Consider the following 15,298-nt stretch of genomic DNA (forward strand, 5'->3'; position numbering starts at 1 on the left):
TAAAACTTGCAAACTCTATGTTTTGTTTACTCTATCCTCTAATCCTTTAATTTTAATACGCCATGAAACATCAAAGATGTATGATTATCTCTCTAGATGTAAATTATTGTATGTTTTAGATATTGGAGGACATACAGTATCTTTTGCAACTATTTGATTCTGATACGTTACTGCAAAAACAGTCACAGACAACACATAAACAAGCATGTTTGCATTCCAATAAAATCTTATTTATGGACACTGAAATTTTAATTTCATAAAATTTTCATGTGTCACAAAATATCATTATTCTCTTGTTGTTTCAACTATTTAATAATGTAACACCCACTCTTAGCTCTGAGTCTATACAAAAATAGGCGACTGGGCAGATTTGGTCTCTGGGCCATGGTTTGCAACTAACACTATGCATGATAACAGACTGGACGAACTGTTACCCATGAAACCAGAGAACAATGAGACTTATCCCAACAATTTCCTTCCATGTACATACATGTCATTATGAATCAATTAAAAAAATAGAAATCAGGAGCATAATAAGAATGAAATGCATTAGAATTTAAAACCCAACACTACACAAGTGAGTTTGATTAGCGTAAAATACATGATTTGAGTCATGTTTTTACAGACTCGTGCTGCTATTCACAAGAGCTAAGTAAGATATGGAAACAAGCTAGTACCCATTAATAAAATATGTGAAATATAAATATCTGAGGCAAACAAGGTTTTTAAAAAACACATCAAAAATAACTTTTAGACTCCGTGAAAAATATAGTGGTTACAAAAGGGGACTAGAGGAAGATGGAGCATGGGAGTTGACACTGGAATTCAGGGGTGAGTGAGTGACACAAATACACACATAGAGATGAAGATGTACCTGACATTTCCACAGTATAGTGAACAAAGGTAAATCAATTAAATTTTATTATGAAAAAGAGGATCACTGACTTTTTAGGGCAAATTGTGGCAGGTGACCAAAGAAACTAGGAGGAAGATAAATTAGAATGTTTTGGTAGTTTAAATAAAAAAAATGTTAACTTACGCTAAAGGAATGGAGAATTTTGAAAGAGATAAGATAGAATTAATCAAACATAAAAATTGATTTGGTGTAAGAAATCAAGGAAAGAACAGGTAAGTTTTGAAAGTTGGCATTATAACTGTCAACATCTTTAAATCCCTAATAATAGAGGAAAGAGCAAGAACATGTCTATAATGTTTATAATTGTATGCTTATACCTTGCATTAGATAAGCATTCAACTTTTGCAAGAATTAATGAATAAAATAAGTTAGGTATATGAGAGAGATTTGGGAACATAGATTAATTTGGAATGAAGAACTCAAAAAAGTGGTCTTGGCTATATTGGAAAAGATGAATGTTAAATTGTCTAGATTTTCAAGTGGTAGGAGTGCTTTCTGGGGAGTTATTACATGCCACAATAAACTTTTAGGAGGTTTTGACTGTAGGCAAACTGTAAAGGGAATGCAGATTGTTATGAATGTGCAGATGACAAAATGGCAGCCTCCACTGATATACATGGCTCACTGGGTGTTGGCTCCCAAGAGTTTTCAAAATTTCCATTTATTTTTCAGTATTAAGATCACAAGACTCCACCAAAAATATGAACTTCTCACTTCTCTTAAAAGAAAAGGCAAAGCCTGACCATCTTATTCCTCCATTGCAAATTCTGGATAAGCTAAGTCCTATCTACTGTCTTAGTGGGACTGTGGCATCCATTTTTTATGTCATCAGATTCCCCACTACTCGCTGTTGTCCTCCAATCAGGGAGGATGAGGAGAGGTTTCTCTCTCTCATCTGAGGACAGACAGGCCCTTTGCTCTTTTATGCTTTAGACCCAGAGGGAAATCTCACTGTCAACTGTATATCCACATGTGCTCTTTCTCATTATTATTGTATTTTCCTTCCTATATAATCTCCCTTATCATCTAAGGTCAGTGGCCTCATTCTCTTTTCATAAACATTTGTTTAAGGCCCACTGTGCAAATGACGGCAATATGAAGATCGCTAAGCAGGCAGAGCGTGGCATCACCGGCCTGAAGAATAAGTGGAGAGGGAAAAAGAACAACTCAATCAATTGGTAATTACAAGGTAAACATTATGGAGAAAAGAATTTGCAACAATCAAGAATAATATGGAGGAAATATATGACTTAAGTTGTTCAAAGGAGGCCTCTTTGAAAAGGTGACAGTTAAGTCATTTGAAAAGACAGGGAGGAAGAGGTTGTGTGGGAAGAGAAGAACAAGACAGACATCCTTAAGGGGACAGGAGCTTGGCTCTTTCTGAGGCACTAATGAAAGGAGAGCTAGGGTTCTGGGCAATACCAAGTCAGGACATAGGGCATGAACTGAGATTAGAAAGAAAGAAGGCAAGAATGAAATCCTGTGAAGATGTTATGAGTTGTGGAAAGAGTTTTTTTCTCATTTTCTGGGCCATGTGAATGCCCACCTGCATGTTCATAATAGTTATTAAAAATGCTCTCAAGATAGGATTTGGGCTTTTTCATAAACCTAATCTCACTGGTGTGCATTATTATGTTACTTCTCTTGGTGGAGGTAGATGGATATTTTAATAAGAATCAAACTTTAATTTAAAAGAATAACTATGGCAAAATGAAATGAATCAGCTAAATTCATGGAGACTGGAACATGAAGTCTCTACTAACTCAGAAATGATATATTTAGATAAAACAGGTTCTATCTTAGGAAACTATTTGGCACAGGATTGAATTCAAACTGTGAAAAATGAATAAGCTACAAAATACAATAAAGCTATATGTATTTGTTATTTACAGCAGTACTCCATTTATTGAGAAGTTATTTATCTAGAAACTTCAATTACACTGATAACAACTGGGAACTAACAAGTAAAGAAAATTATCAGCAGAGACAACAATGTCACAAAGTCCACACATTGAGTGTATGTAGCACCCACTACTCATTATACAGAGGAGCTCTAGGGCATAGGGATTAAGTCTCAGAGCTATCACTATTATGGCCTGAGTTTGATCCCCTGCCAGGGAGCTGATCCCATGGCATAGCAGACCTCTCCTGTCTCCTCAGCAGTGCATTTCAGTAGATCGGCTTCCCATGATGTCACCAAACAAGCTATATAGAAAAGTAAGGGATCACCAGCCCTCCCTGGTGGCACAGCACTGAGAAGCTAAAGCCACTTCAGTATGAGTTCGATCCCCACCCTACAGATGACCCACATGGCGTGGCAGACCTCTCCTGACCCCCCGCTGCTGCTCCCCTCAGCAGTGTAATTCTTCCATCTGCCTGTTCTGCTCCCCACTCTGTATCTGGTGAATCCTCTCAGTGCCCCGGGACCTCTGGCCTGTACCCCAGCTCTGTATGAATAAATAAATAAATCTTTAAAAAGGAAAAAAGAAAAGTAAGGGATCAAAACTGGGGTGGGAAGAGTATACTGGACTATGGTGATGGCACACAGGTGAATTGGTGGTGGGAAGTCTATGGGGTTTGCAACTGAGATGAAAAAAATGCACAAAATGAAGAATGATGTAAAAAAATAAAAAGGAAATAAAAAGAAAAGTTAAGTATCCAGAAGCATAGCCAGTGAGGTACAGACCAGGTGGCTTGTGGAAATTGAGGGCCATTGTAAAACAATCCCTGGTACTTCCACATCGACCTAGTCAAACCAAATAAAGAAGAAATCCTGTATTTAAAGATTTATTTTATTTTTGCGTACAGAACTGGGGCACAGGTCAGAGGTGCAGGGGCGGTGAGACTATTCACCAGAGACAGAATGGGGAGCAGAACAGGCAGATGGAAGAAGTTCACTGTTGAGGGGAGCAGCAGGCGGGTCAGGAGAGGTCTGCCACGCTATGTGGGTCACCTCCAGGGCATTGGGTTAATTCTGGTGAAGATGAAGGAGCAGCTGAAGGGGCTGTGGCTAGCTTCGCAGTGCTGCACTTTAAGCGATTGTGCCACCAGGGAGGGAAAGAAATCCTTAGATGCCACTCCTAAAAATAATTAATTTAGCAGCAATTAACAATCCCAATTAGAAGTGAACCCCTCCCAAAGAGAAAACTGTATCAGCACAATCTCTGCAACGGCAAGACTCAGCGGCTCTTCTGCCCGCCTGTGACTACACAGGAGCTTCTCTTCACAACCTCTTTGCAAAGCAGCTGGAGGCAGCTCTCTGGAGGCCCAAGGCTACCGGCCTGTGGACACGCACGCTTGTCTTCTGAAACCCGTCCATTTCAGGGGCAGCTATTTTTGCTCACTTGTGTCTAGGCAAGCGTCCTTTACTTCCCTTCGCTTTTTATAATAAATCTGCCTTTTTGAATATAACTGAATATCTCTGCCTCATGGGGAACTTTCCTGGGGAAACTAACCTATGCCAATGAAAGAGAAGCTCTGATGAAACTTTTCTCAGAGGCAACCTCTGATGAAACTTTTCTCAGAGGCAACCAAGGACACCACTCTCTAAAGCGAACACCTCTCCAAATCAAAATCAAACAGACTTCTTAGGTGTTGCAGTTAAGTAACAGCTGAATTACCTACATATTCTAGGTTTGATCGTTTCAAATGAAACCGTTTTCATTACTAGAACCATGAGGGCCAGGTTTATAATCGCTATCTTTTTATAAACAACTCAATTTCATTTCCAGAAGTTATTTATAGTTTACCTGGAATGCAAGTCACCTATTGGTCTCTGTTTATTTATGACAGTGCCTAATTACTGAGAACGAGGCTTACATGAACGATATTTTTTCACGCACAACTTCTATACAAATATAACATGTATTATACCTATATGCCTGCAATATTTTTTTAGATATCTTTATTTCAATTGACACATTTTTAGCCTAAATTAAAAGACAATTTCTATTTCTTTCATAAATGGAAGCAGCATTAATTGTCATAGATACCAATAAAATAAATGCTTGCCTGATACCTCTGAGCCAAATGCCTGCTTTCACTTTATTGGAAAAAGATTAGCAGGAGCTTCAAAAGCATACTAGCATCAACATGAACTACTATTGATGGCTATCAGAAGGATAGAAAGGGAATGCATCTCTGAGATTCAGTATGCTTTAATTCAAGGATCTGCCAGCTACCTAAAATTATTTCAGTTACTACTGGTGCAATGATTGCACCAGTTAGTGGGAATGTAGACAGGTCTAGTCTATATGGAAAAAAGTAGGCGATGTCTCAAAATACTAAAAATGGATCTGCCATGTGACCCAGTAATTCCTGGGTATCTACCTGAAAAATACAAGAACACAAATTCAAAGGATGCATGCACCCCTATGTGCATTGCAGATTTATTTGTAATAGCCAGGTAATGGCAATAATTTAAGTGCCCAAGAACAGAGGCGTGAATCTCAAAATAATGTGTGTATGTGTGTGTGTGATAACTTTACTTCAATAGATATAATTTTCTAAAAAAAAAATTTCTGTTTAGTTTAACCATTTAAAGCACTGACTCTTCCAATGCTTTGTGACCATTAGAATGAGCACAGAGTTGGGTACAGAATAGAGACCCTACTGATTGCTACCTTGAAGTTCACAACCAAAACTACCACCCTGCCTCTGCCAGATATCTGCAAATTGCTTCTTTTGGATACAATGACTTGGTGGGCACCAGAGGTGTGGAAATTCCACTCAATGAAATCATAGCACCAAGACTATTGACAGAGATTCCAACACCTCTTCTCTATTCTAATGATATAAAACTTACAATGTAGCATTTTTAAAAGAAAATTGACTTTGGTCATGAGTTTAAATTTAAGTTTAGGAACTCAGTAGTTTCAGACTTAGACAGGCTATTTCATATCTGTCTTTGATTTCTGTAATGTAGTCTAGAAATACCTTTTTCATGGGCTGTTATCAGAATTAATGGGATAAGAACTAGAATATGGGTCTCCCTGCAGGACAGTGGTCAATCCCCAGCCAGAGAGCTAATGCACATGGCACAGCAAATCCTCCTGACTTGCCCACTGCTCCCCTCAGCAGTGTTTTTCAGTAGATCTAACTGTTTTGCTCCCCACTCTGTCTCTGGTGAATCCTCCCACCACCACCCCCACACTGCACTTCTGTTCTATATCCCAGTACTTGTATGCATAAATGAATAAAATAAATCTTTAAACATCTATATGGTTGTCAAATAGTAGGGTATCAATAATTTGAAACTATTAGATATGCTACAACACTAAGTCCTTATATTGTATTTTAGAAAAATATGTAATTGAAAGAAAGATATTTGGATAATTAGGCAAAGTCAACAATCATTTCTATGGATCTATATTAGAGAGAAATGTTGAGGAAATTATGCAGGCATTCCAAATCAAAACTCTTGCTTCTTAAAACTAAACACATCCATTTTGTATTATACATTTGTCATGATTGATCCAGATGATTTCCTAAAATCCTTCCTCTTTTGCTGAATGGCTAGAACTCCAGAGTGAAGCAACAGACACACCAATTTGCTCATCCTCATTTCAAGGCTGTTTCTGCATATTGGAGGATTATTTATAGATTTAAGACTGTTACATGATGCCAAAGCATTTCTTTTGTTTAGTTCAATACACCAAACTTTTGATTGAAACTAGTTACCTGAAAGGTCAATGAATCATATCCCAGGTACTTTGGAAACAATTACCCATGCAGACCTCAGCGAAATATCATCCTTCGGAGTGACTCACTCTCATGGTCAATAGCAAGCCCACACTTGACTCTCCTTCCATGGTGCTTTACGGTGATGCCCTATAAACCTCCTGTATCTATGTTGCTGTTATTGTTGTATATGCCAATCACATTTTACCTTTTAAATTGTTCTACTATTGATTATACAAAGAAAGTCTATTCCCTTAAAATTCATAATTTCCTTTACTTACAGTCTTCTCTTGAAGCATTCCATCAAATTTCATCACACATAGGTAGTGGCAAAAATCAACGTAATCTGGAAAATAATGATGTTGGTCCATTATAAATCCTATTGTATATATACTTTTCTTAAATACAATTACTAATTCTAATTAAGTCACTGCCAAAGGTCTCAATATTATGTATCCACATAGAGGAGAAAATTAGCAGAAAAACCAGTTTTCAACTGGCACTTTTTTTTTTTTAAGATTTATTTATTTGTACAGAACCTGGGGTACAGGCCAGAGATGCGGAGGGTGAGAGGATTCACCAGAGACAGAGCGGGGTGCAGAACAGACAGATCAATGAAGTGCACTGCTGAGGGGAGCAGTGGGCGGGCCAGGAGAGGTCTGCCTCGCCATGTGGATCTCCTCCAGGGCAGGCGCTGATCGAACTCGAAGAGGCTTAAGTTTCTCTGTGCTGCGCCCCAAACCGCTGCGCCACCAGGGAGGGCCTCAACTGGCACTTTTTAACAGCTCTTCCTTCTGTGTTTTCATACTCAGAAACAATGAATTTTAGGACCTATTTTCCTGTATACAGTCTTCCTTAACAAAAATAATATTTTCCCCCGTAGCTGTATGTTTGTCCACTGGCAAAAATATTCCTTATCTACTGGGAGCATCTGTGAAAGGATTTTTAAAAAGATCAATTTCCACGTTTTCTTTTATTCATTCATTCAATGTATACTTGAATAAAAATAATAATAAACACTGGTTAGATTCCTAGAGGTATATGTGAAAGATAGGCAGTACTCAAAATCTGTAAGACTAGGTTAGACTAGGTTACTCTGTGGGCATCAAATAAAGATGACATAGAATTCATGTAGCATAGAAATACATACTAGCTGCTTTAGGTGCTTGGGGAAAGAGAAGAAGAATCAGAGGAGAGGATATTGGACACATCTTAGAGAATATCAGAATTCAGTAAATGAAGATGATAGAAGGTGGGTATCCCAGGTGGAGAGAATTTCCTTGTTAGGAACTTGTCAACTTAAAATTTTAAACTTTGGAAGTCTGAATTTATTATTGGTCATTTCCAGGTTTGTCTGGTATTTCAAAGGTATATGGGTGCTGCAAACAGAAACTGAAAAGATACACTTACTAACCCCATTAAAACTGGGAGAAAAAGAGAGCTCAGTAAATTTAGTCTGATTCAACTATCATTTTCTGAGCAACTTCTAGGAATAAAATGCCTAGGAATCTGAAAGATTAAAAAAGAATATTAAATAATGCTTGCCTATAAGAATGACTGGAATAAGAGCATGTTCTAGATAGTGAATTTCCAGAAGAGAACAAGGAATATTGGTAGCAAGAAAATAAGCTTCCAGATTGTCCTTCAGATTTCCTGAAAAGCATGAATTTCCAGATTGAAAGATAAATTTCCAGCACAATGGATGAAAACAGACCTACACTGAGGTACATCACTGTGAAATTTCAAAAGACTGGTTAAAAAACAAAGGAAAATTTAAAGCCTCTGGAAGAAAATGAGGAAGGCAGAAATCATAAAATTGGATTTAAACTTAGCAACAAAACTTCTGGCAATATTAAAATATTAGGGAAATGTTTACAATCTTCTAGAGAAAAATATATTTCAAAATGGAATTGTATATCTAACTAAAATTTTAATTAAAAGAAGGGGGTCTATAAAAATAAGAGATGATATCAAGAGGGTAAAGATATAGGATCAAACTTGGCTTCAATTCATGAGGTGAAGATGATGAAAGTGCATGAATTTACCAGATAGAAAGATAATCCTATGTGGATAGGACCCATCAGAAGGCTCTAGAAATGAAGGGTTTTCTGATATATTTGAACATTAACAAGAGGAAATTGGGATAAATGGGTGATTAATTGGTGATAAATATATAGAAAAGTAAGCAAAGAACACATATGAGAAAATAAATAAGAAAGCAATGTTAATCACAGAAGACAGTGTGTCTCAGAGGTGAATGGACTCAATCTAATCACACAAACATTGAATGTGATTTTCAAATTGTGATTAAGTTGTATGAAGAGACAGCAGTTATTTGGTGAGAGTAGTTAGATGTTTTAAGAAAGAGAATACCCTAAACTTAAACCTTAAAAAATTAAAAGTAATATTATCTGGCACTATGGAAATGAAATGAAAGTAAAAATGATGAAAACTGGGAGAGAAGGGTTATCTAGGAGGAACTGAAAATGGTATCAATCAAATTGAAGTGGCACAGGATGGTAATCTTTTATAATAAGTCTAGTAGAAGTAATTGATATAATTAAGTGTGTAACTTGATAAAAATAAATCCAAATATTTTGAAGTTACCATTTCCTCTATAATTTGTCTATAGAATCTAAATCTAGGGAATGGTTGCATTTTTCAAATTGCATCTGATCCAATTGAGCAACAAACAAAAATACCATTGAAGGTCTCTGCTGGACTCCCATCTTGGATAAATGATGATCTTTCCTTCCCTCTCTCTTAAATCAGAGTCCTCCCTCATACAAGTAATGACAACCTGAATAAATCATTGATATTAATGGCTGTGTTGATTTTCCTAAATGGGACCAAATCCATCAACAGCTTCAAGCATTTAAACAGTGATAGAAAAACTCATTCTTATTTAACAGTACAGCAAGCATCAGAAGCATCTCTGGTGGCAAAAATTCATGTAAAGATTGAACCATCAATAGAAAGCAGAGAAACAGTACAGTGCTTGGTGCTTGGTGAAAAAAATTGTAAACATTTATTGAATAAATGAGTGAAATACAGACAGTTGCTTTTAGGGCAACTGACAGGATAATTTGCTTTTGCCAGAGTAAAAACATTTGTATACTTGCTTTCGCTTCTTGAAAATGAAGCATGGCAAAGACCTAAGCCAAAACCCCAAATATCTTAATCAGAAATTGTATGCTTAAATTTCCTGCTCCGTTTGGAATTAATTCTAGAAATTTAAAATGTGTAGCCCACATACCCATGACTATACTGTCTATAATGCACCCGGTGTGGTGATGAGTAGAATAATAATTTTCAAAATGCCTTTCTTTATAGGAATAATTCAATTCCATAAAAATACTGGAGACAGATGCCCTGAGCAGATTCCTTGTCTCTCATCTCTGCTTAGCCAAAGTGACCCTGGTTTTATCTTTTTTTACATATGTGAGTTAGATCCAAAATGACATCTTCACTTAAAATATTTTAAAAACCACTGATGTAGAAAAGTACTGTTGTAGCAGAGCAGAGTTCTGCTGTGGTTACATATTTTCTGAAGACAATAAACAAGATATGGGATCTTAGCACATGTGGACAGCATTTGAGGCAATTTAACTAGAATTCAAAGGATAGGACCTTTTACACTTTTGCATGTGTGTTAAGTGCACACATACATAGAACCATAATAAACACAAATACATACACACAGACTACTGCGTAGGCACACAATGAATAAAGTCTACATTTTTCTATAAAAAAGTGTAATGTCTCTCATAAGTCCAGATTTCATTCTAAGAGCATAAATCTTGACTAGTTTTCCCAAGTAACTGAGGACAATTTATTGTCCAAATATTGAATTTCAAATATAGGCAAGTTTAAGGTTCTTTATTTTCTGCTGTGAATGACAATTTAAATTCCAGTGCGAGTGTATGTGCGCCTGCGTGCAGGAGCAGTGGGGATTCTGTACTCTGCTAGTATCAGCTGCTTTCTAAATAGTCTTGCCTACCTTTTGGAAATTGCTCCTATAGCCACTACCTCTATTACTGCCTCAGTTTCTAACGTAGAATCAAAATTCTAGAGTCCACTGGTGTTCTGAGCTACCACCAAGACACTTGAGGCTGCAAACTTTCAGCTGTTACCCTATTAGGAGCACCCCGAAAGGGCAATTCATGCATTCTCATGTCTTGGCTTTTTAATTGATTCCTACCTTGCTACTCTTCTGTGACATACATATGCAAGGATGCTTTCACCTTGAATTCTCAAAGGACATTGAGGCATTACCAGAATCATCATCTGGACTGATTTTCTACATGACTTCTAATTGGTCAACCCTTGTGCTATTATGGTTGTTAATTATGCAGAATACTGACTCACTTTCAGATCTCCCAAATGGTACAAATTTAAAACACTCCAACTTTTTCCTAGTTGTGGGTCTAATGAGGACAAAATTTGAAATCCTGTACCCATATTCCACTGTTGCTTTTTCTTCAAGGTTCTCTGTCTTTAGGATCCTAAAATCTAATCTCCAAGATAAGGCACCGAGGACTCTAGTCTCTTTCAATTCTTTTGTTTGTGGCATAAACTTTATGCTGACTTCCTTCAAATTTCAGCCTATTTGCAGTTAAAAAAAAAACAGGGATCTTGAATATCAATACACTTGACATCATAGATAACCCTCTCTTCAGTGAAGTTTAAATTTTATTTTTAGAGACTCAAAAGCTGAGCATTGATGGATTATTTTCTTTTTGTACCTGGCATAAAAGCTCACATCTCCTCTGATGCAATGCTTGGACTGACTGAATAGGAGAGGATGTTGGAGAACTCTGGCTACTTTGCCAAGATGTCATCATTCTATTTATATGAGTGATACATCTATCCAGATCTTCCTTTTTTCAAACACAGACAAAAGTCCAGAAATTTCAGAGAAACAATTGACTCTAGTACCCTTGCAAGTCATGTTAATGGTAGAACAGTTTGTAATATTACACAGGTTTATAAGCAAGTCTTATGTCACAATAAAGTCAAGTTATACTAAAAACAGGAAGATGGGTTGCTTATGTAGACCCAATGAGAAGTTGTGGCAAAAAGATATTTCTAGGAGTTCCCTGATAACCTTATGGATCCTTAATAACTATTTTGCAATTCCAAATAATTCCAGCACTCCCCTTTTTGGCTTCACACACAGCACTCTGGTACCTGGGCTCATCTTTCCTTAGTATCAATTTCATTAATGTTAATCATAGCACTATTTACAATAGCTAAGATATGGAAAGGATCTAAATGACTCAAAACAATTGAGTGGATCAAGATGATGTGGTACATATATACAGTGGAGTATTACTCAGCAATCAAAAAGAGAAACTTGTGCCTTTTGTAGCAACATGGACAGAGTTGGAAGAGATTATGCTAAGTAAAATAAGTAAGTAAAAGAAAAATATGGAATGGTTTAACTTGTAGTTAGAATATAGGGAAACTGAAGAAAAGTTTAGGAAAAAGACAAAACTTATAAACTGATCATATATCTGAGGCAGAGAGCAGGGGAGAAGGTGCAAGAAGAGTCAAGATGGAGGACAGAAGAATACAGGGGACTATAGTGATGGTTCATGGGTGCTGTGTGACAGGAAAACTATGGAGACCAGACCTGAGAGGAGAAATCAAATATTGTATAAAACTGAACAATGATGTAGGAAAATAAAAATGAATGAATGAATCCAGATCTTAACAGGCAGGACTGATAACCTCAAAAAATGAAGGAGTTTGAGGAAATTTACAAGAGGAAGCCTGAACTGGTAAATTAAAGATTCCAGAGTGAGAAATAAAATGCTTCCAAAATAGAAGAGTGAAATTTTAGGGGAGGAGATGGAATTAAGGAAGGATGGACTATAAGACATAGAGTAGGTTGGAGAAACAGAAAGGATTCAAAGTGACCTCTATTAGAGGTCTAGTGAACATGCAAAGGGGACCCATGAAGTTTGTGGGCAGTGAGGACAGATGTTTGTTTTGTTTTTTTCTCCAAAGCAAGCAGATAGAACATCTATACAGAGTTTTTATCTTTCAACCCTCCTATAATCTTACTTTGCAAGTTTTGAATTTACCACCATAAATCTTTATGTATGTTCCATCTGGGAACCAGTAACCAAGGTGTTCTTTAAAGAGGAAGAGAAGGTCCTCCGTTGGTGCAGCAGTTAAAGACAGAGCGATCAAGTTATCTACAGCCACTGCAGCACAAGTTCGACCCCCTGGTATGGAGCTCATCTATATGGTTGTGCAGCAGGCCTCTCCTGTCTTGCCTGCTGCTCCCCTCAGCAGTGCATTTCAGTCAATCTGCTTTGTTCCCCACACTGTCTCTGGTGAATCCTCTCACCACACTCTAACCTGCACCCTAGTTCTTGTATGCATAAATACATAAATCTTTAAGACAAATAAATAGGGAGAAAACAGTTCCTTTCCTCCAATGTCATTGGTAAATGTCTTCATTGTATGCCTCAAGGCTATAAAAAAATTCTACAGAAGACTGGTGTGATCCAAAACGACAGTGAGGAGAACTAGAAATACACTCCTTGAGATTAAAAAAAAAAAGAAATATTATTTCATATGAGTTATAGATAAATGTTTCTTTTTATTTTACAGAAATAGAATCATACACTACAAACTTTAGTTACTAATTCTATAGAGTAGAATGGAGAGCCACAAAATGCACATACAAGGAAGATTCAGGTGTAGAATAAAGCAAATCACATAAGTGTATCACACTCAGCATCACTGAAACCAAAACCTAGATAACACTAGATGACAGAGAATTCTTATTTTGCAGAAATATTATCTTATATACTGGAATAAGCTGAATAAGCTGTGGATAATGAAACAGTATGGAAAGCAGAAAAAAAGTGTAGCCCCAGTTATGTTCTAAATCTTTTGTTTGTCAGATTGTTAATCCCACAGATTGCCCCTGGAGGAAGAAAAGGAGGAACTAATGCTCTATAGAGGCTATGCTTGGTAGGAAACATGCTGGTCAGCATTGTTCTCAGACCTTTTCGATATTTGATAGGCTTGGGACTAGACCTCACTGGGGCCTATCAGTCCAAGTCCCATTGTTTTGAACCCAGTTACAGTCTCCTCAAATCTGGACCAAAGACCCTGGACAAAATACCGTTCACTCTCACTTCAAATTCCTCATCTATAAAATGAATAATAATAATGATTTCTAACAGATATTTTTTGAATGGATGAAGTAAAATAATCCATTAGGGTATTTAGAGGATGAAGACAGTAAAAAATGATTTAAGTGCTTTATTAATGTTATAATCCTGTAATTTTCCACTTAAATCAGTATATTTCCTAGTAGAGAGGTATTTTGGGGCATGATTTTGTATGGCTGAATACTTTCTATTGTTTGAATTGCCCTACAGTTTATGTAACTAATCAGATACTGAGGATCATTTAGATAATGTCTATTGGTTTGACTATTATACTTTCAGGTAAGGTTAACTGAATAAAAATATCTGTTTATACTTATCTCCTCCCAATCCTACTCAAAAACTATCGTAAAAGGATATTTTAAGGCATAAGATCAGGACAAGATGGTTTGATTAGTGATATCTCCCAAGCTTTCAAAAGCAAATATTTTTTTCTCAAAATTTTCAAAAATTTAAGACAAAATGCTCTAAATACTTTTTGAGACCAATATAACTCTGATACCAAAAGCAGATAAGTACATCACATACACACACACAAAAAAACCCAAAACTACAAACCAATATCTGTAGTGAACATAGATGCAAAAGTCTTCAAAAAAAAATCAAATCTAGCAAATTGAATTTAAATATACATTAAAAGGAGCATACATAGTGACAAAGTGGAATTTATTCTAGGGACTCAATCAATGCAATTCACCTCAAGGATTATAAATGAGAATGGGTAATTTTTATCTCTATTAAAGACAATGAATTAGGTGGAAACATTTGAAAGAGGCAATTTTGAATTGTAGAAGCCAATAAATTTTGCTGCATAAGACAAAAAATCATAAAAAGCTCAATTTCTAAAAGCTTTTTAAATATTAAACATAAAAAACAGGAAAAGTTTGTTCCCAAATTATTCTCAAGTGCCAGAACATCTAGGCAGACACCAAGTACAAGTACTCTATTCATGATCTTTCTAAATTTAATGCCTTATGCTTAGCTCTAACAAAGGGGAAAAATCTGTCACATGAGGATTATTACAAATCATGGTTTTAATGCACCAATTTTCAATGAAAAATAAGAAGGCTTAAGCCAAGTATGCAGACCAAGGCAGAGAACATTCTCTTTATGTAAGTATCTTCAGCTGTCTTTATGAGTCCCATTTAGACGTCTACTGCTACTCTTCAGTGAGTTGGGGCAAGTGAACTCTCAGTCCCTGTGGCAGGTTCTATGGTTACTATGATTCAGTCAAGAGAAATTTATGAACTTGTATTTTAACTTCATTTTTTTATAGTGCTAAAATTTGTTTGGAATGTCCTTGAGCATCTCCATGTATTAGATTGGGTGGTGGTAGCATTCAAGGAACTGACCGTTTCTTCCAGGTTGTCCAATTAGTGGTATACAGCTGCTCACCACAGTTCCATGTGGTTTTTTGGTATTCCTATGTTACCAGTCATTAATATCTCTTCTCATTTCTGATTTTATTTGAGTTACATCTTCTTCCCAAGCGTTCCCAGTCATACATAGTGAC

The sequence above is a fragment of the Condylura cristata genome, unplaced genomic scaffold (genome assembly GCF_000260355.1).
Source record: "Condylura cristata isolate star-nosed mole 26May11 unplaced genomic scaffold, ConCri1.0 scaffold00007, whole genome shotgun sequence".
NCBI classification, from domain to species: Eukaryota; Metazoa; Chordata; class Mammalia; order Eulipotyphla; family Talpidae; genus Condylura; species Condylura cristata.